General features: G+C 42.0%; 1 protein-coding gene across 2 annotated transcripts in view; it reads right to left on the bottom strand.

The window, feature by feature from the left end:
* STXBP6 (syntaxin binding protein 6) overlaps positions 1–16,879 on the bottom strand; it is a 130,785-nt gene extending 113,906 nt beyond the window's left edge. The window contains exon 1 of one of the 2 annotated variants that reach the window (XM_064460177.1): positions 16,703–16,879. The gene's annotated coding sequence lies outside the window, so the exon portion shown is untranslated. The remainder of the gene's footprint in view (positions 1–16,702) is intronic. The other variant, XM_064460179.1, reaches the window with a different exon arrangement.
* Between the last annotated feature and the right edge of the window lie 9,836 nt (positions 16,880–26,715).

Consider the following 26,715-nt stretch of genomic DNA (forward strand, 5'->3'; position numbering starts at 1 on the left):
TGCAAACATTAACTGAAGATCTCAGAAATCTTCTATGAAAGGAACCACCACCTCCACCTCAGAAAGGAAAAAAAAATGATGCAACTAACTATCAATACAGTCATCATTCTTTCTAGTGTCTGCTAGGAACTGTCTGACTCCTAGAAGTTACTGCAATGTCTCTTTTTATTAAGCAGTTTAAGAAAAAAGTTCACCTTCATGCTATATCTGCACAAACATCCTTTATCTTTCAACATTATGATGGTAATCCAGACAAAAAGGAAGCGCTGTTTCTTCCACCACAGTACCACATTCTGTTCAACAATTCTCTGCTCCAACTCAGTCCAGCTGTAACTCCTGGCCTGTGCTTACTGTTTGGATACACTTTTGAGGAATGCCCTGAGCAATTCAAGCCCCCAAATTTCATTCCACAACCTGAATACACAGAGAAGAAGCGATAATGATCTTTGCTGATATAGGAAATTAAATCATTTACCAAATTCCCCAATTTATGGATCTTCAGTACATAACTTTTTTTTTTGGGGGGGGGGGGGGGGGGGGGGGGAGGGCGACACTATGCAAGTGATATAAAAGAAAAGGAATTAGGAGGAAAGCATTGGATCTGAATGCCATACCTTGGAACATTACCTACTCCAATCCGTAAGAGTCAGCATTTATTGACTTTTTGGGTGTGCTCCCTGCAGGAGGAGAGGTAACAGAGAAGTGACCAACTGTCACTTCCTACATAACTTTACTTAAAAAAAAAAGGTTAAACTAACCAGGTCTTCAAGCATATTTCTTCTAATTCAAATACATTACTGGACTGAATTTTTTTAATACTTCATAAAACAAGAACCATAAATCCATTCTGTTTGAAGAACTGTTTTGCTGAGAAAGCAATCCAGGACAGTTTCATAGTTTTAATAAAACGCCCTCATGCTATTACTCCGCAACACACTTTCAACAAGAACGGTAATAACCTTATTTTCCTTTTATTTAAGGAGAGGCGGTAGAGGGAAACCAATAATCCTGCAATCACGTATGATTGAAGTTGGAAGTAGAACTTCAAAATATGAATGGAGGGGGTGTAGGTAAAAGGGAAAACAAAGGCTCCATGTGAAATAAACACTTACAACCTCTTCAGGTTACCCGAGTGTCATAAAACGTATGTGGTTCTACCTCTGTAGGGGCTTTTAAGTCAACACTGCACACCTTATTTGAAATCAACAGGCTGTTCTGGCTACTACTGCTGTTCTCAGTGATGATGAAATCAGATTAATTTAATCTTTCATTCAAGCCTATGTAATTGTTTTTCATTCTCATATTTATCAACACCCAAACCAGATTAAGAGTAGACTTCAGCCATGCTCCCTGGCTATACCATTACTCTGCCAGCAGATCACAGGATTTTTTCACACAATGCTCTCAAACCCAGTCAGCACGGACTCTGAAGCTCGCCCAATTCTCTCCCCATCTTTGCCGTACAAGAGATGTTATATTTCGCGTACAGAGGGAAAAAACAAGGTCCTTCAAACACTGCCAGGTTTTCTCTGCCTTCTGTTAGGACTCTTACTTTTCAGGATCTTATTTTCCAGTAGTTGAGAAGCCAGCTCATACGGCTGTGTTCACACTGAGGAGACATGCTTTCAGTGTATCAGGACATTTGGTGCCTTTAAGTTTACTCTGACAGCTGTGAGCTTGCCTAAGATAAAGGGCAAATGTTTGCTGAGCATTCAAATGTACACGGTATTCCTTTTAGCTTTTGCAAATATGTTAACTGCTTCAAGGTATTTGACACTTAGTAAGCCCAAGGTACAGACACCTGAAGAAGGCATACGTGGACGCTCAAATTGCTACTCCCCTCATAATCGCCACAAGTTCCTGCTCTTCTACTCTAAAAGCAGGCAGCCGAACTACAGAAATCACATTCAAGTTCAAACACAAATGTTTACTGTCCTTTAGTTGTTGTTGCTACTACACAGTAGAATTATTTACTGCTCTGATGCCTTTTCACAACTGCAATAAGAACAATTCAGATCTAGTATTTCCTCATACACAGCTCTAGAGCAGTCTTCACCAGAAACACAATTCTCTCCTCTGTTCATTTCTGAAAGAGGAGAAAAAGGGCTTAACTCATGGTTTTTGAGCCCTGTTACAGCACAGCAGGAAAGACAGAGAGCTATAAGAATGTACGTTGAAGTAAAAAGTAAAGTATTTTTAAACAATTTTTCATCAGCTAGAAACTTGTCTTAGAACTGTTAAAATCTTATTCAGATTACTGTTACCAATATTCTTTTGCTATCAGTACTCTTCACTGCAATGTGCATGACATTCTACACCTTGTTAAATATCATGGCTTTGTAAATTTTTGCTGGTAGCTTAAAACACTTTTTTCTTTCTTTAAAGTCTTCTCCTTTTAATATTAAGCTTTCACACTTATGCTGTACCCTGAGTAGGCATTCTGCTGCAACTAGTGTTTTCACCAAATTTCACTTGGGTATGGGTGGTTAAAAGGAGGGAACAGGACATAAAAGAAAAGCAATCCAAGTACACCAGGATGAGGAGGAGGAAAATGGAGAAGGAAGGAAAAGGAGGAAAGAAAGGGAAGTCCTATTAATTTCCATACGCATGTTTGTCTTCAACAGGGACAGGACAGACTTACAAGAAAGGAGAAATTTCTTCCTCTCAGAGGAAGAAAACCCATAAATGTCATACATTCAACAGAGAGCCAGGATCCTGGTCTACACCTAAGTATCTTTAAAGTTAATGATGTTCTGTGCTCATTATGTTCAACAGCTAGAAAAATCCCTGAGAGACACCTTCAGGTCAGGTACTTAAGATCTCACAGATAATTCTTTATATTTAACAGCTCTTCCAGTAGCTCTCCCTTTATGCAAGGAGGATTCAGCCATGCATTTTATCACAGATGTTGTAATTTATATAATACATTGAACACAATATAAGCAAAAGACAAAAGCAAAGAAATCCAAACAAATTAAAAATCAGCCATACCCCACAAACACAGTAAGGCAGACCCATTCAATTTTGCACACGTTTACTTTGCAAATAACATTTTCATGCCTCCTGTGGTACGGATCAGTTATGTTACCATCACAGCTCTAACTTTTTCAGAGACTTGAATATGGCAAGTTTTAGTCTTTAGAACAGACTACCTGGCTTACAGAATTCTTCCATCTTCCACGCCTCAGGTCAAAGCAGGACCCACATTCCTCACTGCAGTTTCAGAATTGATTCCCAAGCCATAGCAAAAAACCCCAGAAACTCAAAGGTCTGAATTCAAGCCTTGGCAGATATAAGATTAAAATTTTTTTATTTTTTTTTTTTTAAAGTGTTTATGTGCAGTGCAAGTGTACAGTATGTATTTGAGGAGTGATAAGCCAAAATATAAACTAACAGACTATATCCAGGATAACAGGTACAGGGAGGCCACCGATGAATCACAACACATACAGAGAGGCATACAGGTTTCAAAAAAGAGAACCACTAAACATCAACCTTAAAAGGGTCTTGTGGCACAATGGCTGCGTGTACATATCTACATACACTTTCCTCTGGTCGTCCTGTGCTATGGCAGCTGAACCTAGCTTTCCACAAGTTCAGATGTTTTCATCAATATTCCAATAGCACCAAATTTTTTAAAAAAAAAAAGGTGGGATACTATCAGTGTTGCAGTACTAAAAATCTTTATTATTCCTGTTTATATGTTAGAAAGGTTTCAAAGACAAAAAATACGAGTCGACTCACTTTTCAAAGTTAATCTCCCAAAATGCTGGGGGAGGTGGGGCAAAGCTTAGGATTTTTTTCCTTAAAAAAAACAAACAACCTACATATCACTCCATTTGCCTGAAGAAAAAAAGCATTTAATTTGCAAAGTACTTGTCTTAAGGGCTACAGGATCTAGTACTAGTTGAGAACCTCCTTCTCTCCAAGAAGATTTCATACAGGAAGTACTGCAAGGACAGGCAACTCTGGAAAAATCAGCATCTATAATGCAAGACCCATGAGTGTAGGTACACAGCACGATACAAATATGGTTCTCACAACTTCTTAAAAGGCTTTCATTTCATTTTTACGAGGATACCAATTTGTCAAAAGATACATAATTATGAGAGCTGCTTCTAAATCCACACGAGAGATTTCAATATTGAGGACAGAGTTAAGTGCATTCTGTGCTTTTAGCTGCTATGCCTAGTGATGTTTCATTCTTTCTTCAGCGAGCGATCTTTTGTATGGCCATCTGCACAGCAAGCGAAGAAAGCGAGAGATGGTTTTCAAATGAGGATGATATCAGAAAAGTGTGGGCATAGCCCTAATAGCCGGATGCATACTTTGAATTCTTTGCAACTCATTATTTTTAGTTGCTCACTCAGCTTGACAATTCTAGCATCATTTAGGTATTTGAAAGAGACTATCTGCTTACTGAAGGAATGAAAAATGTCATAGGAACCCCAAAGAGATCTGAAAGATTTCTACCTGGAATCAAGCAAGGATCTAGTGTTAACAAACCCTCCAAAAGTCTTCCAAGAAACTCTTTTTTACCACAGCCATCCGTTCAGTCCAAAGATAAGACACAAGTATGTGTTTATTCTATCAACACAGCAAACCAATCAATAAATCATCTACCAGGATTTATATTTTCAATCCAAAACATAATGGTGCTCAGACCACTTCCATTCTGATGTCTTCTGCATACTAGAAATAAAATTAAGTTCTGCAGCAGACTATTGGTTTTATTCAGCTTCATACTCTAAGAGCAGATTTTTACAGACACCTAAAATTGACAATTAATATTTAAGTCCTACTTTTCAAACTAATATAAAACATCAAACAAAAATCTGCACATTATGGATATGCAAAAATATAAGTCCATCTCAAAGCAGATGTGTCAGATATAGATAAATGTCTAATTGATTCATAAATTATGTATACTAAACTTATTTGTTAAGGGTTAACTTTAAAGAAGTGCAATAGAAAATTCCAAGTATGGCAGAAATATTACCAGTATTTGAAGTGCTCAGACTTTCTAGAACACGGAAAAATGCCAACTAGAAGAGGAGACAGCCCTTCAATGTCCTGTATATTGTTATCCAGGTAATCCTACACTGAAATCAATTGCTCCTTTCAACGACAGATTAAAAGATAACAGATCTATTTCTCTTGGCTTTGAATGTATGCTTCTCCAGTTTCAAGCTTTATTACAAACAGAATACTCTGCACACCTTTAAAATACATGTATTAGACCTGCCAGCACCCTACTCTGAGGCAAATAACCACCACCCCAAATTTGTCTTTTTCTTATTTTAGTGGCCATTCATTCCTATTTTCTCCTTTTGGCGCTGGCACTGCATTAGCTTCTTTTGCTCCACTACTGCGTAAGGAGCAACCATTTAGTTACCTAACGAAACTCCACAGCCCTCCCTCCATTTTGCATTCAACTTCTTATTCTAGCCACATTTTTTTCCAGCTTTTCGTTTAGGATTTTCTGGAACAAGTTGTCCAGCTCTGCTAATTTAAAAGCATTTAATCCTAACAGCTATTATTTACTCAGTGTGTGTGAAGTATTTTACATCCTCCTGACACAGTGTGTAACAACATATCTGGAAAGACCCAGAACATACCACAGTGGCATTTACAGAACACTTTCCTTTTATCCCTTATCATCCATAACTTCATTGTTTCATTTAAAATATGCAACTCTCGAGAACAGAAGAAACTTTGTGCAAGGGAAGAAAAATGGGAAGCAGAGAGAAACGGAAGATTGAAAAAAAAGGTCACATCTTACTCCCCCAAATATACCTTGTTTTCAAGATAAGATGGAAAAGTCTGATTAGTTAGATAAATAAACAAGAAAATGAGGAAAGGGGAGAACTAACCTGTCAATAAAAGAAATCAGTCTCTAGTCAAAACTTCTGCATCTTTGGACAAAAAGCTAACATTTGAGGTGAGGCACGGCACCTACTAAATCCCTGAAGAAGTCCCAGGGGACTGCTAAATGAGGTTTGAAAGAGAGCAGCCTGATGACTAAACACATATATGAAGGATGACAAGATGAGAAATGCTGAAAGAATAGACAAAGTTATAAAGGCAGGAAATACAAAGACCGAGAATAGACAGCATAACACAGATCTGAAACCAGGCCACGAGAATAATCCTTGTCTGCAGAGGGGAGCCAAACCAGTGCTACTGGTTCATTAATCAGATAAACGCCTCCAACAACTTCCACACCTCAGTGTTACGAAGGCTACTCATTGCACCGCTCAGTGCTCCAGTGGTACTGAAGTCTCACTTTTGAGTCTGACATGTTTATATGGGAACTGCTGCACTTTCCAGAAGTCCTAAAATATCTCTTCCATTTTCAGAAGATGTTATTCATAATAGCTTATTACAATACATTAGATCATAGTTTTGGTTCCACTTCTCTGATCCATACTCTCTCTCCCCTCCCAGGGCAGCTCACTGAATGAAATAAAAAGGATATTCCTCTTATGGCCAGTAAAATTATGTATTTACCCCCCTTTCAGAAGAACAAAGTTCCCTTTCAAAGCCACGATAGATAAATTGCCACATCTATCTCATATCACCCTTTTGGAACCAGGGCAGAAGCAGAAGGATGTTGAAACAGTAAGGCAAAAATTAATACGAGCACTAACATCAAAGCTGGGCACGTCTTGCAGTTCAGACAAGCCTATGTTGTGAGAACGTGAAATCAACATAGTGGAGGGAACACATAGAAAACTAACCCTGGATTTACTGCTTTGTCACCAGCAGGAAGTGAGAAAACGCACTCGTGTAAGTCTGGCTACCAAACCAGCTCCCTGTGAAACATCCATGCGCTACACCTTCATCTGGGTGGGTTTTATTGCTCCACCTGGGAAATTTCATTTCCTTCTGGTGCAGAGACAGAGTACATGCACAAACTATGTCAGACTACAGAGCAAGACACAACAGACACACAAAGAGGCAAAAAATATAGTAGTCCATATACCTCATTGCCTATTTTACTCTAGAAACGTAACTGGTTTGTTACAAACTGGGAAGAGGAAGAAGTTTGTCTTACCAACTGGGCAAGATTCTCCATGGCATAAATCCAAATTCCAATACCAAGGGATTTCAAATGCACCCTAAGTTGATTTCAAGTCTTTTACTGAATTGCTTAAAAGATAAAAATAAAGTCCAATACACTGGCAATCTATAAAAATGGAAATAGAAGATGCATTATCATTGCAGTTTTACTACTGAAGTATAACATGACCTTAAACGACTTCTTAAGGTCATCTACTTCAGCAGCAAATGAGGGTTCACCACACCCAGCTCATGGATGTATGGGAGAGCTCAGCATCTGGTGAGCACTTGCAGGACCTCAGGTGCCACGTCAGTGCTACAGGCATTGCACAGCTGCATTCCTCAGCCTGATCACTTCTCCAAGATGGGGCTGTAAGGAAGCCTCACTTAGTATTTGAAGTGCTACCTGGGTTACTGGCAAAGACAGTAACTTTTCCCAGTAACTAAATGGAATACAAAGAACAAATCCCACACTGTACCCCCGTACATGGTTAGCTTTTCAATGAATAAGAAAACCACTTTCACACACAAAAAGGAGTCAATATTTAAAGTTACTCCAAGGTTTCAGAGAACTACTTTGAAGACATCAGCTATTACTGCTTGAAACAAGCACCTAATCACAAGGTGTTTCAGCATCTGGAGTACGCGCTGCTTCACAAGCTTCCATAGGGGACAAACAAAACAAACGGGGGTCCGATAGCACTGGAGAATTCCCACTTTCATCTCGCCACCCCCTAATGGGGATGCAGAAGCACTGTTACTACGCTCTAAGGGCAACAAGATCAAGCCTTATCTCAGCCCAGACCTGCACACTTCCATGCATAAGCAGTCATTTCTGTAATAAGAATGAATTAGAAGATTTACACACAAGTAACTAGAAGTAGGATTGGACCCACAGACACCTGGAACCATGACAAAGGATTTTACAAGGCCCATCATAAGCATTTATTCTCCCATTACAAAACATTACTGTCTCTTTCACAAGAATAAGCACCACAGAAACAAAAGCAGTTTTATTTTAGATAAGTCCAACATGTGTGAGTGTGTAGACATGTTATATATATACACATACATACACTTTTTTTTTAATAAAAAAGAATGGAATCAAGACATTTCTTAGCTGGCAGAGGTTATCTTTGAAGTTTTCTTTTTAGGAGGTTAAGATGCAAGATTTTTAAAGAAAAAAAAATTAAAAGCTACCAGAGTCTAAAGTATTTTAACAGCATATTTCTTGTCCCCTAAATTGAAACGTTATCTAGCAACTGAACAGAACTTGAAACTAATCTTTTTTTATGTACTTCTAAGGATCTGAAGGTGCCCTGTTTGCTCACATCTACTAGATTCCTTAATCAAGGTATAGACATTTGGGTTTCTTACTGCTTTAAGGGCTGCCGTATTAATCTTCTGTCAGATAAGGGCTTTGAGTTAACATAGCACATAAGATAAAAGTAAAGCCTGTGTGTCCTAAGATGTTGAATGTTATATCTGAGATCCCATCAAGGCATTAAAAATAAGTTGGAGGTCCCAGCTTCAACCCGAGAAACTGCAGATCAGCGAACTCTCATACCTTCACAAAGCTTTCTCAAGTGACACCCCCCACTCAACTGATCCCCGGGGCTGGGGACAAGAACCATCCACAGCTCAGTACTACCTTGGTAAGTCGGGCCACGCAGGGATGGTGGTGTGCCAAGATGTGTAAATGGGACATAACCCAACAGACATAGCGAGCATCATATACATGGTACAGTCACAAAGTTGCATTGCCTTATTCCCAACTCACACGAAAGCCTCAACAGAAATAGCTTTTTAATACTGAAGTAATGCCATTACTATTTTGTGAAACACTACAATGCTCCCATTCATGCCCTCAGGGCTTCAAACTCCTTCCACTGACTCAACAGGAAGCATGGCCACCTCAGGTCAGGGGGTAATCAGGTGCCCGAAGTAGACACCGTCAACTCACAGGAGTCAATGCAAGGCCTGACATGAAAGTCACCAGTTTTAAGCACAGACTGAAGCACAAATGCTGTTTGTGTCAAACTGTAGGTTCATCAACAGCTTTACACGATACAAATGGTCACCGTAAGAAAAATCTTTGTGCTGTTTTTGGCTGAGAAGGGGTTAATTCTCCTCACCGTGGGGGGGCGGCTGCCTCTCCAGCTTCCCGCGCTCTGCCGCGGGGGGGCGGGGCTGGGAGAGGCGGGGCCATGGCAGGGGCGGCTGACCCCGACTGGCCAATGGCAGGTTCATGCCATACCACGTGACACCATGGCCAGTATATGGAGGGGGGGCAGTTGCGGCGCGGAGGCGGCGGCGGCGGGTCAGTGGGCGGCTGTGTCGCATGCAGTTCGTTCCCCCTCTCCCCTCCCTTCCCCCCTCCCCCGGGGCTTTGCGCCTCTCGTTCTCCTTTACATGGCATTTCTGTTGTTGTTTCTTTTAATTTTAATTATTAAACTGTTCTTACCCCAACCCACGAGCGTTGCCCTTCTGATTCTCTCCCCCATCTACCGGTGGGGGGGTGAGCGAGCGGCTGTGTGGGGCTGAGCTGCCGGCTACACCACGAGTGTCTTTAATCTTAGATCTGGGTATTTCAGGAATATATACTGTAACTATAGTCTTCGCATCTGAGAACCACGTCACCTAGTCACAGAGCTCGATACTAAAGAAATGCCTAAAACCTACCCAAATACGTAGGAGATAGAAAAGTAAAGCAACTCCATAGGACAAAGCACGCCTAGATGCTGTGTTCAAGTCCCAAGGAAGTCAACTACAGCCTTTTCTTCAATTTCAGCAGGAGTTAAGTCAGAACCTTCAAAAACCACACTTCAGTTGTGAATTTCTCTATGCAAATTTCAGGCCTCGGTAAATTGAAAGTGATCTGAATATCCTACCTTAAAGCAACCTCAGTCTGCTAACATAACAGTTAAACTAGTTTGTCATGCAAAAAAGTTAGACATGTAAATAGTCAGCCTTGGTTGCATTCGTCAAATACAGGTCTTACTACATTACCAGCAATGTAGGAAGTGTCCAGCACTTCATACGCTGCTGAATCACTCTTTGCTCCTCTGACAGTCACTTCTGAACAGCTGCAAATGCATACAGCCTACAGTAAAACTGATGTTTTCAAAATTCAAATGAACAACTGACACGAGATTTCAGTTCTCTTAAGTCAGGCTTTTATTAAAACCACTCAAGAATAATCCTTCCACAAAAAAACTACTGTAAGTGCATTTACACTGAAATTGAACTTCTCTACCGATCGAAAAAAAATAGTTTGGGCACTAATTTAAAATCTCCAGATATACTAAGAAGTCCATTCCTTCTGCCTAAAAAGGATCATTCTTCCGCCACTTCTAATACAGTACGGATCGTTAATGTAAACTGCTAACAACAGGAGAGCAAAGAGAAGCCACAGGGAAACAGAAGGAAAGTAACATCAACATTTCTGGAAGATGCCTATGGAATACTGAAAGGTCCCAATTTAAGACCGCTCAGAAAAAAAACAAACAACATGAGTTAGGAACATTTCAGGTCTAGAAAACAAGAACTTCATTCCACTTGTGAATGCTTCCCTGACCCCAGTCAGAGGTCTGCTTACAAAACAAAGGGGAAAGAACAAAACAAAACCTCCTAAGTTAGATATTCTGTCTTAACTAGTGACCTCCTGAATTTACAAGCAGCAATTTCCTTTCTACATTTCTAAAACAAACAAACAAAAGGCTAATCTTAACATAGTTTGTCTTTTAAAGAGACAGGTATGAGAGATCTGCAAAAAAGGGACCTCCATAAGTCCCGCCCAACCTCAGCTGTTCTGCAATTCTGTGACCTTCTGGTTCTTTGTATTTTTAAAATCAGATTGCCTTCTTCATGCAATCGCTTTCTTGTAGATAGAGATTTTTAAATGCCAAAATTAAGTTGTGAATTCCGAGTTTCCACATCCACCTCTAAACCTGTCTTTTAAGAGACCAAGGGCAGCTGAATGTGAGTTCTTTTGTCGGTCTTTCCCAGTGGAAAGATGCTGAGTGACACCAGACACTTTTTTTGTCTCTCTGCACCTCATGACTTGCATTCAGTGAAGGAAACTGGCAAAGGCCGCAGGTGCAGAGCCCACCTGCAGTAGCTGTGAATCAGCAAGGAACTGATGGCCACTAGGAAGCCAGTAAGACATCCCTTTGCGTTGCCAGGCACAAGTGGAGCACGTCTCCTGTGAGCACCCATCCCTTCTCTAGTACACGCCGCCTGAAAGGCTAACAGCCCAACACCAAGTCCTATAGAAGAGCGAAGTGGATGCTGTCAGAGGGCAGGGCTGCTTACTAACCTACAGCGAACAAATTCCCACTCCACAAAACTAACTGAAGTGCTTAATATAAAGTCATAGCGGTGCTAAGAGACTAGTCACTAACCTCTGGCCATATCACAACATTTGGACACTTTTTATTAGAGTGTCAAGAACCTGCCATACAAGCTCAAGGAAATAAGTGAGCTAACAGGAACTCACTCTAACAGAGTACTACCAATCTGTCAATAATTGATCATTTTCTTTCTATATATGACTAACGACTATGAGCATTGTGTCTCTTTAAACAGAGAAAGCTGACATGCTCAGATAATGGCCCACAAAGGCAAACAATTCAAGAGGAAGCTTGAACATCCTAGAACTTCCATTAATTACCAAGAGGGAGTTTCCAAGTGTGGATTGCATATGGTGAAGTGTTTGTTCTTCCCCTCTTCCAAAATACACAAGCAAGTGGAAAGTGTTTCAATTCCTCTTCTACTTTTCCAGTTTTGCACTTCAACAACCCTGAAAAAAAAACTATGAGCAAGCTTGGGGAATCACAGTTTTGGCTCTGTGAGCAAGTAATTGCAAGATACAAGAGAGTGTCCTCTAAAAGCAGCCTGCAATCATAGCACAGCCCTGCCTGAGAAAAGGAGACCTAAAACCAAAATACCTAAACAAACTTGTTGGCCAGCAACAGTTACCAAGAAGAAATAAGTATTTATAAGGTCTCTTTCACAGATTAACTGAGGGCAACCACCAAATTTTATAAAAGTTACATTTCCAATCTTACCATACGGTGATGCTTCAAGCAAAAAGCATTGTTTCCACAGCAGCACAATTTTATTCATTATTTAACCAGGTTTATTTTGGCTCAGTTCAACTGGAGTAGGTTAACTTCTTGTACTGAAATTAATTCAAAACAAGTTTATTATTTATTACTGACACAGGTTTAACTGAACTGGTTTATGTGGAGATAAGACAAACTGAACCTATTGAGAAACCTGTTTTGCAAAGCCTCTCCAAAGTGTTTCGTACAGATATATATAATTTGGCGTTCTCCCCTATGGTTAACAGATCTGACTAATTACACCACGAGTTTTATGCTACTTGGAAACTTCACAGATATAAAACACACATGCAATCTTTAAGATAATGAAGGGAAATTATCTGAAGTTTACCACACAATATAGTCAAGGCAGGGGAGGGGAACAAAAAAAAAGGTGACTGCTTTATTGTTTACAGCAAGACTAGAGCCAAGATTAAAGACCAAGAATTTTAGCTTTCAGTGCTGGACTTTAACCCATATCAGCTCACAACAGCAGAACTTTAAATAACTTGTGTTCATAACCATTGGTAAGAATTCTGCATGACTGAGCAATCTTAAACACTCATAACGCTCCTGTTTTATTAAGTAAATCAAAATGTTACAGGTCAGAAACATCTGGAATGTTCCCCTGTACTGTTGCTGTGTTACCACTAACTGTAATCTACACGTAAAAGTCAGAAGCTCACAACATGAAACATGCACATATATACGCTTAGGTCTTCCAAGCATCAGAAATCCCATGTAAGTGCTATCTTGTAAAGAACACAGCCCACCCTTCCAGGAACATCACAGTCCAAAACGCCCCCAGACCTGCAACACACCCCAGCACAGCCAGGAATCCTTTCCCAACACTATCTGCCAAAGAAACATTATGAAAGGGAAACTTTAATATTATTGAGCTAACCTAAAGTCACACAATCCCATTTGCAAAGGAATTTGTATCTTTTATACTTATGACGAAGAAGCCCCACAGCTTTGTCTCTTTCAGAGACCTCAGGCACAGAGGATGCCTGCCTAAGCTTATGATGGAAAAAACCCACACCTTAATGCTCAGCTATGAGCCCTAGAGTGTCACAATGAACAAGACATGCCAAAAGTCAACTGGGCCTCCAGCAAATGCCTACTGGAGAAAGAAAATGGACCACCAGAAAAAGAGTCTTCAGGATGGAGGGAGGGTTTAAGAGTTTGAATACAATGATTTTGTAAAGCGGTCTGGTCTCTTTTCTCCCCTCAATTACCCAGTATGTTCCACAAGTTTATTTCTGCTACATATAGCCTCAGAAATGCATTTGCTTCTTGAGAAACCATCATTCGTTTCTGTGATAGCAGCTTACTCAGGGGAGGGGGAAAAGAGAACTAAAAAAATGCAGTAAGAGGCAAAGTCCCTCCCTCACCCCGCTAAAACCAGAGCTCCCCCATTCACATCACAGTCTAAATGTTTGGGCATAAAAACAACCAAAAGTACTTTCTCTTGTCAACAAATTTCCTGTTTTGTATTGCTGTCACTATTTTGCTCTCCTTTTCTCCAAGTTTAAGAAGTTTGTCAGGGACACGCACACAAAACATGTATAGCTGTACCCTATTAAAGATTTGTATAACCAAGGAATGCTACACGAGAAGCAACCAGAAGCCATCAGGTGATGTTTATTAGCACTGATGAGATCTAGATTTACCCTAGTTACTGTGTCCCAACTGAGAACAAGAAGTAGTCAAACAAAAAGCCTAAATTTAAATATGCTTGTATACAGTTAACATACCTCTGCCTGCTGCAGTCATATGCAAAAGTGTATTAATTAATCCACTGGCAAATCTGGCTACAATTCAAATTAATGCCAAGGCTTTTTAATTCATCCATTTTTCAAATCCCTAATATCACTAGAGACTGCCAATCGAGGCCTAAGCAAATTAAGAGTTCTCTCTTGAAGGGCTTAATTTGTCTCTGTACACACATTAGCTATAAAATTCCTATTTGGTTAAAAACAGGGGGAATCAATTTGTCCTACCATCATATTATCCAAACATAGGCTTCCAAAACTGTGATTAAAACATTTTTGTACAACCTTGGCAATGTTAACTTACCAGCTGTACACTGGAAAAGAACATTAAGTTACAGAGGAAGAAAAAAAGAAAGAAAGAACAAAAGCACTATTATATAGATAGCATACCTCCCCCCAAAACAGACCAACAGCTACTATTTTCCAGAGTCAGCATTTCACATAAGTTTATTCATCATAAAACAAAAGTCATCTTATTCCGTGTAGTTTTAAAAAAAGTAACTCTTTTTAAAAAATGCAGTTTAAGTTCTCCGAAATGTATACAACAGTACAAACAATAAGTATTACTGGTGAATTCATCTTATTTAAGAAGTAAGCTTCCAGTATAAGTAGCCTGAAGTACTGTAATGAAAAAAATATTCAACTAGGAGGGGAAAAAAAAACCTTCATACTGAGGATTTGATAAATAGCTTACTTTTCTATTATCATCACTGTCTAAAAACCACACATACACACAAAAGTGAGGTGATCCAAATATACACCTGGAAGAAAAACCAAAATATTTCTCTTTGAGCCTTCTAGAGTACACGTTATTGTATTATCATCACCCTTCCCTGACTCGAGCTGTTCAGATCCAGACTATGTCTAGATGCACACTCAGAAACATGGAGATAAAAGAAACAGAGATGCAAAATCACTGCGCATGAGTTACAGCAACCTCAGACCTCAAAGCAAACACTCTTACTCAGGGGTAAAACACCCCTTACTTCCTATAGCACAATTCTTCACAGACCTTTTCCCACCTGGAAACTCCTCCACCTGGGGAAGCATCACAAAATGGTGACCAGGCTAACTCCCAAAATGGTGCTTTCACTCCGCTCTAAAAGTTTCATGGATTTTTTTTTTTTATTCTCATTAATTTATCTTAGTGTATCTTTAAAGGTGCCATCCAACTTTTAAGGCATATTCTTAAAGAAAATTAAGGGTATGCACAAGGGAAATTAGCACGGCATACCTACACCGTAACTGCATTCCCCCAGGCAGAAAGGTCTTAAAACATTTCACTGAAAGAAACAGACTACCATCAACCCCATGGGGAATCATTCCTCCTAGGGGCAAGAAACCGTAAAGTCAGATTTCATAGAGGTGGGAGGGAAAGAAAAAATCCCAACTCATCATCATGATTACTCATGAACCACCCCAAGTATTTATTTTGTGTTTGTTACTTCAAAAAACACCACATCTGGAGTTTTTAAGGCTTCATTAAAATAGCTAACTAAACTTACAGAAAAAGTCAAGAGTCAGAGGGTCCTTGGAAACTAGAGATGTGGAAAAGAAACCTCTGCCTTGTTCACTCAGTGCGTCACCAGCAAGGTACAACTTCCCTGCCCTCTGCTTATTCCCCGCTTGTAAGAGAGGCGGCAGGTTAGAGACCTCCTCTACAGTCAGATGCTGCAGCTTTGCTTAGATGTCATAATCAAAAGAGGATCAGGATACCATATTGCCATCTTCCAGCAACTTCAGGATAGAGAAGGATGAGGTCCTGCCCGCCTCAGTAACGTTAAGCACCAAGAGATGCCAAATGATCCCCATCACACAAGCAGAGTCCTAAAGCTCTCGCCGAGCCTGGCCAGGCAGTGACGAGGAGCAGCACTGGTTCCGACTCACAGAAGGGTAACAGCCAAGGCGAAGACACACTAAAACACAGCTTATATTTGCAGAAAGATACAGGGATTTGCAAAGTGATGTAATTCCTAAAACCTAAACTCCTGTTTTACGGAAGGCAAAGTAAGGTGAAGAAAAAAATGATACGATTCTCTAAATAACGTTAAAATTTTCCCTGAACTTCAGAGTTCACAGCATCAGTGCAACCCGAGAGGATAAAGACGACATTTAGTTTTGCATTAGCAAAGCTAGCTCAAACAGAGGGCTGCGGCTGGCCGGCTCTGTACCGCTCCCGCCACCCGGAGGATCCCCCCAGGCGCAGCGACGGGGGAACGGCGGCCGCCGGGCTGCCCCGGCGCCTCCCGCCATCGCCGGTGTCACGGCGGAGCCCGCGGCTGGGGGGGCGGCGGGGAGCGAGCGCCGGGCCCGGACCCCCGCCCCGCTCCCGCGGCCTCCGGGGGCAGGGAAGGCTGCCGGGCGCACCTCCCGCCTCGCCTCGTCCGCCTCAGCCTCCCGGGGGACGGCGCCCCGCGGCCGCGGAGCTCCGCGGGCTCCGGCAGCGCCCGCCCCCCCCCCCCCCACCCCGAGGGGGCGCAAAGCGGCCGCTGGGCCCGGCACCCCCGGGGCGCCCACGGCGGGGCGGGAGACGCCGCTGTGGAGTTAATCGTTAACTCGCTGCCCCGCTTCCTCGTAAAGCTCCTCCCGCGGGCGCCGCGGCGGCCACCAGCCCCAGCGGGGCGGGCGCGGCGCCACCACCGAGGGAGCCCCACAGCACCCCACGGCTCCGCGGCGAGCGGCGCGGCGCGGCACGGCACGGCACGGTACCCCGCCTGCCCCACGGCGGCTGCGGCCGGGGACTGCCACCCCCGCACGTACCTTCCCGCCGGCTGGGCTGGGCTCGGCCGGGCTGGGCTGAGCTTGGCTGGGCTGGGCTGGGCTGGGCTCCTGGCCGCAGCGGCGCGGGCGATGCGCGGGGACCGCGCGTAACGCCCTACTGAGCTGTGCCGCGGCCGCCGCGCCGCCAGCGCCGAGACGTGAGGGCGGCCCCACGTGCGGCGGCTGCGCCAATCCGGGCCGGCCGCGGGGCCCCCAGGCCCCGCCCCGCCCCGCCCCCGCCCCGCCCCCGACCCCGCCGTCCCGGTCCCGGGCCGGCCGCGAACCGGTGGCGGCGGTGGCGGGAAGCGGGTTTGGGGGGCGGGAGGGAACAAGGGCGTCGGGACGGGAGTTTGGGGTCGCGGGAGGGGAGGGAACAAAGAAACCCCAAGCGTCGCTGGTCGAGAGCCGCCACCGCGGAGGGGCCCCGCGGGGGCCGGGGGCCGCCGAGGCCGGAGCCCCGGGGGCGTGCGGGGGCGGGCTGGGGCGCTCGGGTTAAAAGAGTTCGCTTGGTCAACCCCCCCAAAATTAATTTGTAAAAAACATCCTCTCAGCCCTCCCGTGAGTTTTTCGGCGCTCGGTGTGCCGAGGGAAACGGGAGGGCGCTGACGGCGCGGGGAGCCGCGGTGTGGGCGTCGGGTCCGGCTTCTCGGAGCGGCGTGCGGGGCCGCCGGTGCGGGGCCGCCGGTGCGGGGCCGCCGGTGCGGGCTTCCGGAGAGGCGCTGCGCCCCGCTGGAGCATCAGGCTTCGGATGAAACCGCCCCGGAGGGCTGTTAGTCCGCGCTCGGAGGGTGAGACGGGAAACGGGTCCCTTCGGCTCCGGGTGCGGGCGAGCCGTCCGGGTTCGGCGCCGCGCCGCTCCAGGTGCCCTGCGGCCGCTGTGGGAACGCGGTGCTTGAACACAATAAGCGGGTTAGTAAGAAAACAAACATTCCTGACATAGCAAAGTGGTTTTGTACTTTATTTTGAGATGTTTAGTTTGTAACGCTGCGGGTTTGTGTGGTTGTCAACATGAACTGTAGTTAGTACCATTTCCGTTAATGAATGAAAATGTAAGTGGATTGTTTGCTGCGGGCGTGTGTTTTGATCCCACCGTTTAATCTAATGGCTGTTGATGTTACACGGGGGGGCAGCTGGTCACCACCGCATCAGCTCTTCAGCCCGCTGCGCTTAGCTGCGTTGCTGCCCTTTCCATCTCTCTGAAAAATGTTCTGAAATCCGTTCAGTGACTCATATTAATTTCAATAAATTTTGCACGGGTGTCGTGGAAGAAGCGCAATCTGCTTTTGTTGTAGGCAACAGCCTCCCACAAATGCCTTACTGCCTCCCCATCTTCTATATCTTCAGCCCCCAGCGGCCTTCAGTTTTCCCTGAATATTAAAACTAAATTTCCAAAAGACAGATTCTTTTTTTTGTGCGCGAGTCTGGTTGCCAGTAGAGCTCAATGTCTCCGGCATCCATGGGCTTCTGGCCAGATGCTCGCCAGAAAAAGAAAACAGAGAAGACAGGCCACATTCCAAAAGGCAAAGTCAGAAACAAGGATACATTTTCGTGTAGTAGTAGGGCAGTCGGAGTCTGAGCATTGAGACCTTCAAAGAGTTCATCAGTATCTTTTTTAGGAAGATAAACTTGGAAATGTCCAGATATGTGATTCATTTTTACCCACTTTCTAAACACCATGTCTTTTAAAATGCCATTTTCTAACTTCTCTGCAACAATATAGACTAGTAACACTGAAGCTGAGACGGTCATTGAATTGCCTGATTCCAGAAACCAAGAAGAAAAAAGCTGAATATGCATTTGGGAACACTGAAAATGACACTTTTCAGCACTTCAACCTTTTATCCCTTTTTCCTTCTTTCAGTTCTACTGTGTTTTGGTGAGGTTTTGTTGTGGTTTTGTTGTTTGGTTCTTTTTTTTTTTCCCTGTAGCATCTCTGCAGGCGACATATTTCAGACAATAGGAGAACTTGAAGTCCGACTTTTATTTTTGCAGCTACTCAGACCTTTCAAATGTGTATCATTTTTGCTTCTGTCATCATCTTTTGAACTGATAATGTTTAATTTTTGGTAAGTTGATATTGGTGGACTTTGGACTGTATTTCAGCATGTAGCCTGTCATTTACAATGACTTGTGCTGTTCTTGTAAAATGCCATCTTCACTGTCCTTGGGCTTGTCAGACTGAGTGGCGTGCTTGTGCTCAGCCATTGTTCTCCTCCTACGACTGGATAAATGTATTGGTTAGACAGATTTAGCACACCAAGACTGTCCAGCAGACTTCAGCCTTCGTGCCAAATGGGTCTAGGCAAACAAGTGGGTTTACACATGTAAGTAGCCCTAAACAACATAAAAAAATCTGTCAGTCAACCATGTAAAATTATTTGAGTGCCTAAGGGTTCTGACAAGTAAGATCTGGTGGATTTAAATGGATAAATTTGAGAGATTAATGCCCACAGCAGTATGCCAGACTCCTTCACAGAGCTTTCGGCCTTCGTAGAGGAACAGGATGTGTTTGTGTCTCTCCTACCCCAACTCATAGTCCGTTATCTCAATACAAACTGACCTCACCTCTAACCTGAGCATTCCTTGCAGCGGTCCCTGGCCAGGAGGCAGAGCTTAAACCTGGGAAGTGATACCATCTTAAACCATTTTAACTAATTCTACCAAGCTACATCTCTGAGAGCCATCGGGTTTGCAGGGCTGAGATCCAAGAAACAAACTCTGAGCTTGCCTGTACGTTCTGTAATTCTGTAGGATCGGGAGGGAGATCCAGATTTTAAAAGGTTCACTACCCATCAGTTCCACGAGAATAGACGTGAAATTGAGATATTGGGGGTTATCTGGGTCTAAGACTCATCTGAGTGTTCAAAAGCAAAACTTCACCTTTGCTCCAGTAGCACACGAGACTGGAAGTGGCTTGTGTGCAAGATACTTAAAATTACATTTCAGATAATAAGCTGTTTGCTGAGAAATATGACCTCAGAATTTAGGCTAAAGAAATGTCATGCAGGCCTGGAGAGCAGGAAATCTAACTATTACAGCTACGCGGTTGAACCACCGGAGTGCCTAGGAGTGTCACTGATAAGCAGCTTGATAAAGGACTAATGAGCAGGAAGTTTGTAGTCCGTGACAGCACTAACCATGCAGGACACCTGAAGATTTATACGGGAAATAATGTTCAAACATAATATTTAAAGGTATGCAGCATAAGCTGAATGCATGAGCCTGCTAATGACAAGTGCTGTTCATGCTTAGTGCATAGCTAAAGTAATTAACCGATTTAAATGCTTGACAGATGCAAGACATAGATAATAATTGGTAAGTAATTGCATGATACAATGTATTGATGAACTGCGTGGAGAGGGAGCTGCTGTTATGGGCTTTTGCATTTGCCGGGCTGCAGGGCCGTGGGAGCCAGAATTGTGTTCTGCTGTCACCTGCGTACGGTGCTCCTCTTGCTAATGGTCCTAGACCTCAGATCAGAAAACCCCACGCGGTAAATCCAAGTCTGCAATTAAAAGTGATGGGGTGAGTCAGGGGACTCGGTGGCGGCAGGGGCAGGCTCTAGGGCAGCCAGTGTTCCTCTTGCCTAGTGGGAAGTCAGCCAGCCTGGAGGAGTCGAGAGGTGGGGTCTGTGGGGAGCTGACAGCAGGAGGCGTAGAGCCTTGCGCAACATCGGTAAAGCAGAAACGAGTCATCTGGGATGAACCACACATCCTGCAAAACGGCAGCATATATATCCCCAATGAGCCGTCTGAAGGACCATAACTCTGTTTTTGTTTTTGCTTCAGAATGAAATAAGCAGTATTGCTTTTCCTAGCTGTGACAGCGTGCATCCCTATGTAAGAAAGTAAAAAGACAGAATTGCATCTGTGTTTTTTAAAAGGTCCAACTAATTTTTTAACATAAAAGTATACTTCCTGTCACCTTTGCTGAGTCATATTTTCTTCTGGAAGCACTCAGTATTAGCAAGTGTTGCTTTACAAAAATAAATGTGGTACAATCTGCTCCACAGAATTAATATGATTTACTAATGTTTGCAAGAAAAGCAGTATGCATCTACACACTGCGAAATTGACGTCTTATTAGTAGATACAGACTTTTTGGTAATAATAAGGTCATTTTACAAATTTCTCCCACCCCTTTTGTTACCCACACAGGGCGCATTGAGGAATTCTGCACTTCTTCCAGCAGCAGAAAATATTGGCAGGAAGCAAAGGTGGCAGCCCTTCTCTCTACTCTTTTGGACTCTTCCTTTCCTGCATAATAAAGAGCCCCCCCAATACCTTCTTGATAGTATTCCTTCTATGAGGCTGGAAGAATAACCAAAAGGATTGAGGCTGGGAAGCAAGTCGGACTGAACAAACACCACTTCATAGAAAACAGCCTGGGTACGGGATATTCCACAGCAGGATCCGTAGGATATGTAAAGCAAAGCAAGTATTTCATCGAGGGACTCTCATCTGACAGAACCATAAAACAACAGCAGCAAGTTTCAATACTTCAAAGTATCAATAAAAGTCCAGTATGTGGAGGATGCTGTTCTGCAAGATTGTTTTATCCTTAAGACAGACAAAATAAAGCACCACAAAAAGTCAAATAGTATTTCACCATGATTTTTCTGTTTACTCCGTTTCTTCACTGATATCTTCTGATATTTATTGGTGACCTGTTTACATGAGAAGTGGTAGCCCGAACTGTAAACTCACGTCTCCTGTAAGCCTCATCTCCAGTTGAAAATTAAAATGTTTAATTAAGTATGAGCAATGTCCAAGAGAAATAGCCCGTAATTCAAATCTAATTAAGTTAACATCAGGATATATAAATACGTGTCTATATGTGGAAAATCCAAATCCCAAATTAATGGGGTACATTAGAGCTGTCCAACTTCCTAAAATGAGGGTACTGGAGCTTGTTGTCACAGAAAGTGCATGGACCAGTTTAAAAATAGCCATGTGAGAATGAGATGAAGATTTGTCTTCCATGAGCAGTGATATCTCAGAAAGCTTTCAGACACACAGCAAGGCAGCGGGGAGCACAGGTGAGCCTCTGAGGCCTTGGAGATGTTTGTGACATTTTCCTAAATTTTCTGAGAAGATGCACTTTTCTGAAAAGTCAGCGGGCTAGGCAGCAGTGGGAGCTTTAAAGGGGGTTGATTAGTGCTTGCGTATAGGACTCAGGAGACCCCAGCATCTTATTAGATATGGTTGGCTCAGTCATTAATTACATGTTTCCTCTTGAACAGCAGATAAAATTGATGCATAATGTTTACGATTACCAGGGGAGTGACATCACATGCTGCCTGGCCTAACGAAGTATATGGCTTGACCACAGAAATTCTAGCGTGACTCGTAATATGGTATGGGGAATGCAGCATAGAATTATACCTCGTTTGCACGGCATGCCTTTCTATTTAGCATCCCTAAATGGTTAGTATCACAGCCATGTGGGGAGTAGTGTTAATGATCGTGGGGCTGAGTATGAAATATGATGACTTTAGAAAAGTTAGAAATACGCTTTCATAACAGTCAATTTAAAAATTTTTACAACTGAGGACTATTTTGCTTTCGAATCAAGAGTACTTAGAAAGTTTATAGCAATTATTTGAAAAACACCCTTCAAGGTAAAGTGGAGAAAAGGCAGCCAGCACTAGGTAATTTACTCTGATGCCTGTACAAAGCACTTGAGTAATGGTTTAGTAATGTAATGTTTAGGCTCTGTAGCATTCTCTTCTAAATCGTGTCCCAGATTAGCCAATACAAATATGTTCCTTCCTTAGAAACAAGTTTCTTTTTCATTTCAACTTGCAGCTGTAAATGAAAAAAAAATAAAAAGAAAAATCTGATTGTTTTGGGAAAGTTTTGTTCTTCCAGAAAATCATTCAGGGTTTTTTTTATTATTATTGCAGTCATTATAGGCCCTGATTTTGTTTAAGTTCTAAACCATTATGTGGTTTTATATTTGAAATATAAAACATACATGAAATGTATTTTCCTCAAATTGAATATTGTATTTGAAACAGCTTGATAATATGAGGAGGAGGTTTAAAGACCATATAGACAGATAACTGAAGACACAGTTCGTGCTGGAAGAAGCATTGAAAATAGGTTTTTGAAAACTGTAGTGTTTTTTATCAGTATTATGATGTTGGCTTCAAAATTTTTTATGAAGATGCAAAGTTTTCAAAACCTCCTCAATCTGACCTCTGTTTTTGCATATGCGAATGACAAAATTAAGGTCAAACTACCTTGCCTTTCAGTTGCCTCTGAAAGATAACTCTAAAAAGAAATCCCTACAGCAAATCGGCGATGCAATGGGGGCCGTATTTTGTAACTCATTGTAACTGAAAAGAAAGCATCGCATACTTCATGTCTGATTCCAGCTCAGAAATAGGACAGGACCTAAAGTTGTAAGAATAACAGTCTTGCTGATATAAGTGGACCTCTGAATGAAGGCTGTGGATAACATGTTCCCAAATATATCTATCCATATATCCAGTATATAGGCACTTTTGAAGAGGAAAAGATTGCTTTTAGTGGAAAACCACAGTTTCAATTCAACATTCTAAACCAATAAACAGGACTATACAGATTTTGGCTATTAACCTGCATAATACTGTATGAAGTATATTCTGAATTTTCAAGTGAAGAAGTGAGGCCCATAGATACCAGAAGCTCCGTCTTCAAAAGTGATCTCAAACTTCTTGGTGCCTTAGACTTGAAGAACCATTTAAAATGCCCAGAATAATATACACGAGAGAGAAATGTAAAATTAGAAGTAATTTTAAAAAGTGTGACCACGATTGCACAGCAGTTGGTAGGTTTGGAAGGGAATAGGCTTTGGTCTGTAACTGTGCTTTCTTTAAGAGGGGCTGCTTTTCTTACCAGGCCTTACTGATGTAACTATAATTATTGTGCCACGACTACAGTGTTGCATATAGATACAACTGGAAAGAAATTCTTGGTGATGAGAGTGATAATACAGAGGGAGAGGTTGCTCAGAGGGGCAGTGGGATCGCCATCATAGGGAAGGCCAAATCTGCCTTTGAAGTTAGCCCTCATTTGAGGTTGGACAAAATGACCTCTTAAGGTCCCATCCTAATTCAAATTTCCTGTGATCCCATGACTGAGTTAAATGATGAACTGGGAGGAGGCTCTGTCTGCGGCCAGTACAGAAATTCAAATCCTGCCTGAGAAGGCTTTATCCTGACACAGCTCTGGGGGTGCATGAGGAGGTGGACCAGGACTGTGGGAAGCTCTGCAAAGCTCTCCTCTGTCCTCATTGTGGTCAGATCTGTTAGGACAGAGAACGTTTCTTGTACCCTGCCACAGAAAATTTTTCAAGGAACCACTATTGAACTGTCTTTTCTAACTAATTTGTATATTGCTGAATCTTCAAAGTGGGAATAAAGAGTAAGAAAAATTGCAAGGAGGCATTTTATTGTAAAAAAGAAGTAAAACCTCTGCTTGTAAAAACTCATCATAGGCAGGACACAATGATAAGGCATGCTTTTGAAATACACTCCAAACTATAAAAAATTTCACTCACCAACATTTCTGTTTATATCTTCTTTTTTTTTTTTTTTTTTCAGAATCATCAAAACCATAAAAATCACAAAACCCGTATCTGCAGAGCAGTTGATTCAGAATCAGTCAAGGATTGGAAGAACATAAATTCTAAAGAAGCTTCAAGACCTTGCCAAGCTTTATTCTCTGGAACTCAAGATATGTTGTTCTAATGATTATGTTTACCTTTGTGTCCGCAACCAGTCTTAACAAAGACACAAGAAGGCAGATAGATACTAAAACCTGTCCCAGAAATAATTGTGCGCCACTCGCTGCTTCTTGAATGATTTTGATAAATTTTTTTGCTAACATGAAACTATAATAACATTAAAATAGATTTCCTGAGGGTTTTCTTCCTTTACGTTTCTACCGCTGACCATCTGTCTGCCTTTTGTGAGGACACATCAACTTGAAAATTGTTTCAAATAAGTTCTCTGTATCATAGACTCAGCATGTGAAATAGTGTTAAATTCAGGGCTAGGTTCGAGTCTGCTTCTGGTACAGTCAGCCACGGGCTCTGTCAAGGACTTAACACTGAAAGAGATTCACTAATTGCCAAGGCCTGAGGTTGTACTGAAATTATATTAGACACAATTTGTATGGCCAGGTTGCTTGGATAGGAATGTATGCATGTGGGAGAATGTGCTTTTTTAGAATGGTAAGGATTATTGGGTAGGATTCCAGTTACAGCCTGAAAGCTGGAAGAGTTGTAAGCCCATGTCAACGACAATAAATTATATCTTGTCTTCAGAGGCAGAAAGAATCAAATAAATGGTCTTAATATAAGAAATTAATGAGTCTTTTAATGAATATATGTTTTTAAATGTTTTTATGTATATCCGTATCTATAACCTACATATGCATATGGATAGATACGTGTGCTTCTGCGAACATACTGTTTCACATTAACACCTTGCCGAAATAATCACAGTCCTCAAAGACTCGGTACAAGCGCCCTGAGAATTTCTGCAGTAGAGGTGAAACAGCCTTGTGCAGTGAGGCCTGAATAATGCAAAGCTGTGTGCTTTCTCCTGGCACGGGCCCTCTGTTGCCCACCAGGGCTGTCAGGAGCAATAGGGCTCGCAGTCCTTACTTCGGAGAGAAGAGCCTTGGAGCTCAGTCAGCTCCAGCACTGTAAACATCTGAAACTTTCAAAGGGTTTCACTGCGTACAGCAAAGGACAGGAGCAGGCACGCAATGTTAATAACTTTTGAGTTTCGTTTTGTACTGAAGGAAATAAAATTTCAACCCATACAGAGGGCAGTACCCAGCCTTTTCAGTCATTTACAAAATCAGCTAGGGGAAATGGCTTTGTGTATTGTGGCAATGAATTAAATGCCCAATGGAAAATTTTGCACTTACGATTGGCTGATTAATGGCACCATTCCCTGAGGGAGCTAGCCAAACCCTGTTTGTCAAAATAATAACTATGCATATATACATATATATGCATATATACATATACACACACACACACACACACACACGTATATATGTGCACAGAAACAAACAGAAACAAAGCAATAGATGTTCAGTTTGTTTATTTCTTTCAAAACTGGACTCTAATCAATACTGTGGTTTTTGACCTGAAATAACTTACCAAATAATAAAATGGATAGCACCATCATGTTTCTTTAAATAGTAAAAATGCTGATTCAGTAGCTGTAGTCAACGTACAGAGACATAATAAATTTGGGGGGGGGAAGTTGATGTATTTACAAGACAGCATTTGAAGGATTTGAGTGTATGTAATGGCAAAGTGCTTTAAAAATTAATTGTGTTGAGGATTTAAAAAAGAATGAGTGACTTTTCCTTCATACTAGAAAATGATTTTCACTACACACCTGTGTATGGCCAGCGATGTTAACTTCCCAAGAGGGATTATAAACTTCCCAGGTACCTGAAGTTTGCTCTTCTGAATACTCAGAGATTAATTTTAAAGTGTGGTTTGTTCTGAAAAGCTTTCATTCTCTGTGTAATAGTAACAATAGTCAAACTAGTTCCCTTTCATGTAATTGTTAATGTTCCTTATAAACGTTTCTTAGGATAAATTAGGCAGAACCTCTTTGCAATTAAGGCTTTGTCTTCGTTAGGCTTTATTGTTTACACTTCTGATAATTACCTGAAATTTAAAAAATGGATTCTAGATTGGTTTCCCTTAGCTCCATTTTACTTTCTGCAAACTAAGGGAAGAAAAAACATGGCAAAACATTCCCTATGAAACAGAAGAGATAAGTAAATATGAAAATAAACCAATCTCGAATAAATTCCATTCTCAAAGTACTGCTAGTAGAAAAGTTTCCTGTGATATATTTAAACTAACGATACACAAAATATTAGAGTTGCTTTTTGTTGTTAATCTATTGAAGAGAAATAATGATGAATACAGTAAATGAATAAAATCCAGAATTTGTTTCCAACAAAACAGTTGCTCCCACTCTCCCAGACACC

The sequence above is a fragment of the Phalacrocorax carbo genome, chromosome 9 (genome assembly GCF_963921805.1).
Source record: "Phalacrocorax carbo chromosome 9, bPhaCar2.1, whole genome shotgun sequence".
Lineage (NCBI taxonomy): Eukaryota > Metazoa > Chordata > Aves > Suliformes > Phalacrocoracidae > Phalacrocorax > Phalacrocorax carbo.